The following is a 4,690-nucleotide window of genomic DNA, read 5'->3' as shown; positions in this document are numbered from 1 at the left end:
CCTAAACAAAAATCCAAGTCTGGGGGAACTATAAGGAGAACCTGAAGAAAGGAGATCAGAAATCTTGAAGCAAGAAGAATGTGACTGAAACTGTGGGGGCATTTATAATTCCATCCTCTCTTGCTGTTTTGCATAATGTCCTGTCTCTCCAGAAAAAGGTAACCCTAAAAACATCAGCCTACCATTAAAAAGCCTTTTTGATATCTAACCTTGAATGCCTTGTTTAATATCCTTCTGATGAGAACCACTGAAACCTTTAATGAATGTTAAGAGCTAGTTGACTGGAAGTTAGTTATAAGTGTGTGGATTTGCATGGCGGATTAACGAACTAGTTATGTTTGTATTTTGGTGAGAATTTTCTAGACTTGATCTGATTGATGCATTTTCCATAATTAAGGTCTAGAAGTATGGTTGCTGATATTTTTGAGTTCCCTCTCATTTTTGTTGAATGATATTTTTCCAGATTAGATCTTGTTTTGTTTGAGGACAAACAAAGTCTTAAGTTTGGGGGAGTTGATAACACCTGATTTTGACCACTTTTGACCATTGATTTCAAATGATTTTTCAAAGGTTTTACTTTGTTTTAGGAACTTTTATTGTGATTTCCATTTATTTTTAGTTTCAAGGCTCTTTTCAGGAAACTTAGGGAATATGATGGCAAAATGGAAGAAATCCACATCTTTAGCTCAGAGTCAGACCGTCAGAAGTTCAACCTCAAATGAAGACTTTCTCACCGTCCGATCCAGCTCAAATTTGGAGACAACAGCTTTCCATAGCACTTTACATCACAAAGATCCAACGGTGCAATCAAAAGATACATGGAAAACAAGTTGACCCAGTTCACCAGTCCCAGAAGACTTTCACCAGTCCCGAAAGACTTTCACCCGCGGGAAACACATGTTTTACCTGCCCTGGAAGACTCCCACCCCCGGTGGACCTTAGGACAAGCCACAAGGCCCAACATCAAAGCCCACTTCGCCATTTCTCTTCAGAGAAGCCCTAAATGAGACCTGGAAGACCTTAGGACCTATAAATACATTGTTTAGCAGCCCTAAACGGGTGTGTGCTCCTGTAATGAGATTTTGAGCCACCAAACTCTGTTTTTCTAGAGTTAGGCGATGGAGATCGGGATTCTTCCCCAGATCCATTGTTCTTCCTCCTTTTATCTTATTAACTTTTCTGTTTCATTCTTTTGCATTCTTCTGTGTCTTTTATCATTCATTGCATCATGTAGATTAGTCCCAAAGAGTCAAGTTGTTTGAAGATATCGACAAGCATATATATTGATTAGGATTTCTATTGTTCTTAGCCATATTCTGGATCTCATCTCTTCTAAGTTATTCGTAAAGCATGAGAGTAGATTCATGACCTATTCTCTGAGCCTAGGATCGATCAGAACCACGAGAGTGCTGTATCAGATCATCCATACCTAGCTTCAGAAGAACATAGTCGCTATAGGAGTCGAAAGCTACCCATAGAGAAGATGTGAACAGACGAATTCAATGTCCAATGCATGATCTTAAGTTTAGCATGAGAGCGAGAGTTAATTGCTAGATCTAGGAGATTAGTTGATTAAGGTGATGACAGTAGGTTAATCATACATGTGTCTATTCTATTTCAATGCAGATTTCCAGAAACAGATGAATATAAATCGCCCGGAAGCTAACTGGAAATACCACCATACATCGATTAGAGTAAACCGGAGAAGTCTAAATCGCCACCTATGAGTTTAAGAGTCTTTAGTTTGAGTCGATATGCTTTAGATGTTCTTCTAAAAATTCATCATGCATTGCATCTCTTGTGAATATTAGATTAGGTTTAGTTTAGGATCTTAACTAAAAACCGCAAATATTTTATTGGTTTCTGAGTTAGCTTACTTCCCAGTTTGTTGTTTCTTGCAGATTAGACAACCTCCCTGTGGATCGACACCCTAAGTCCTACAACGTGCATCTGTGCACTTGCAGACACTAGGGTTTTATAAATTTAAAACTTAAGGAGGACCCTAGCCCGCAAGCCCATCAATATCCTAGTTTCTGAGTCATAGAAAATCTTTACCTAAATTCTCTGTGTCAAACAACATGAACCCTAAAGATGAACCCTAATCCCAGCGCCGTTTTTCATATAGTTTTCAACCGATTTTTATTTCAAGCTTTTTAATTCTCTGCTTAGTTAGATTCAGTGACAAACATAAACCCATTTTTTATCTGATTAGGTCTACAATTGTTTTTAGCAGCAGTTAGCAGCAATTGTTTTTAACTACTATTGTGTTTAATGTGCACTTGCAGCTTTGTTTAGGGTTAAACTTGTAGTTTCCCACGGCACCCACATCAAGTTTTTGGCGCCGTTGCCAGAGATTTGTCGCTGTTGATTTAATTTCTTAGTTTAATTTCAGTTCTCGACCACAAGATTTTCGAGTTCTGCTGGAGATTTTCTAACTTCTCTTTTTATCTTTGCTTTCTTGCTCTCAAGTGCATGAAAACTAGGAGAAATTCTGCCAAAATTGTACTGCCCCTAGACGAGATCGACAAACACAAAAGATAATTTTGGAAACTCAGACGAAGGACGCTCAAGATGACCAATCTGAATGCCCATCAGGAAGATTTTTTAAACCGTGATCAAGATTATCACATTAGAGATGTTGACCATGATTCCATTCACGAAGATGAGCAAGAGGCTGCTCATGAAGCAGATGGCCAGCCACAACTCGATGGAGAGGGAAACCAAATCCCTAGAAATGCTGCTTAAGCCGCTGATAATCAAAGGAGACAAGACCAGGTCGATACCGAAGAACAAAGGAATGATGAAAACCATCCACCCAATGGTAGAGAGGCCAATCGACCCATACAGCTTGCCAATCCTGCGAGAAGACAGCCCCACAATAGAATTATTGCCGATTTTGATGCACCTCACCAGAACTTCCAAAATAAACTAACTATTCAAGTTTCTACCCCAGCAAGAGGAGATTTCGAGATAAAACCTCAGATTGTCTCTCTGGTGAAGCAAAATCCATTCCATGGAATCTCTACTGAGCAACCAATGGATCACATAGATCTTTTTGAAGAAATTTGTGGAATGGTGAGAACCGCTGCAGACACTGCAGACTATGTGAAGTGTAAGCTTTTCCTTTTCTCTCTAAGTGATAAAGCTTTTAGATCGTTAAAATCTATGCCATCTAGTTCTATTACTTCATGGGAAGACTGCAAGTCAGATTTCATGAACCACTTCTACACCAAGTCAAGATCGAACCAAATGAGAAACAAGATACAAAGTTTCCAACAAGGCTCAATAGAATCATTCTTTGAGGCGTGGAAGCGATTTGAAGAGTATGAGAGAGACTGCCCTCATCATGGTTTCTCTGGATCAAACCTGCTAAGCACCTTCTACAGAGGGCTTCAGCAGAAGTATCAACTTTCTCTTGACATTTCCAGCAAAAGAGATTTTAGTTCAAAAACTATGACACAAGGGAGAGCACTCATCGAAAACTTAGCTGTAGCCAACAGCAACAACAATCCTGAGTATGACAGATCAAAGAAGACTATCATTAGTCATGAGTCAAAGGAGATTGCTGAGCTAATAAGCATGGTAAGTCAAGCATGGTAAGTCAAGCATGGTAAGTCAACTTCTTAAATCTAAAAATAAGAATATACATGCTTGTGATATTGCTGCAGGAAATGAAGAAGATGGAAGATATGAAGATGATGACATATATTCTCAAGAAGAAGAAGTTAATATCATGGGAGCTCAAGCATATCAGGGCCGATTCAGTCCAGCTTTCAACCACAACTTCAGGAATGCCAACTTCAACAATCTCTCATACAGGAGTCATGATGTGAGTGCAGTGGTCAACACAAGTTTTACCCTAGACAAGCTGCAAGTGCACAGCAAACACAGTAGTACTTAGGGATCGAATCCACAGAGATCTGTGTGTTGAGGACTCCTAACTGATGCTAAAAACAATCGTAAATCTAATCTAATAAAAGAGGGTTTTGGTTTGTCACTTAATCTAATTATGCAGAGAATTAAAAAGAGCTTTAAGTAAAAATCGGTTGAAAAACAGTAAGTAAAAAGCGCTGGGTTCAAGGTTCATCTTTAGGGTTCATGTTCTAAAACACAAGGAATTTAGGCAAGGATTTTCTATGACTCTGAAACTAGGATAGAAACATGTAAGATTAGCCAACTCTCGTCACCCTAATCATCTAATCACTCATTCATGGCAATTAACTCTCGCTCTCATGCCAGAACAAGATCATGCTTTGTAGATCGGAATCCATCTCTGCTTACGTATCCTCCGTAGGTAGCTTTCGTCTCTTACGACAGGACGTCCATAAGATCTGGTTCAGGCAACCCAGATACAACACTCTCGTGGCTCGGATTAAACCTAGGATCGGATTCTGGGTGATCAATCCAGAATTACCGCTTTGAGAATTGATGAATGGGAGAATCATGTTTAAAATCAAAATCCTTTTTTCCTAAAAACCTAGATGTCATTCGGACATGGGATCCCTTTGGATGACCCTTTCACCCAACTAGGTGACTACTCAGACATGGCTGAGTTAGACATCATCATCGGTTTAGAACTAAGAAGAAAAAAAGTAAAAGAAACAAAGTTGCAGAAAAACTTCTCTTAATGAAGACAGTATGGCGATGAAAATCTTCTACAGATGCATGAAAATAAAACCTAAAACTATGA

The 4,690-nt window shown here is 39.0% G+C and overlaps 1 non-coding gene across 1 annotated transcript; it reads right to left on the bottom strand.

The window, feature by feature from the left end:
- Positions 1 to 3,247: 3,247 nt before the first annotated feature.
- Positions 3,248 to 3,353, bottom strand: LOC112082350. The gene has a single exon (XR_002897014.1). It is a non-coding gene; the product is annotated as a small nucleolar RNA R71 (small nucleolar RNA).
- Positions 3,354 to 4,690: the final 1,337 nt, after the last annotated feature.

This window comes from Eutrema salsugineum, unplaced genomic scaffold, assembly GCF_000478725.1.
Source record: "Eutrema salsugineum unplaced genomic scaffold, Eutsalg1_0 scaffold_8, whole genome shotgun sequence".
In the NCBI taxonomy this organism is placed as follows: domain Eukaryota; kingdom Viridiplantae; phylum Streptophyta; class Magnoliopsida; order Brassicales; family Brassicaceae; genus Eutrema; species Eutrema salsugineum.
This window is presented reverse-complemented; position numbering and strand designations above follow the sequence as displayed.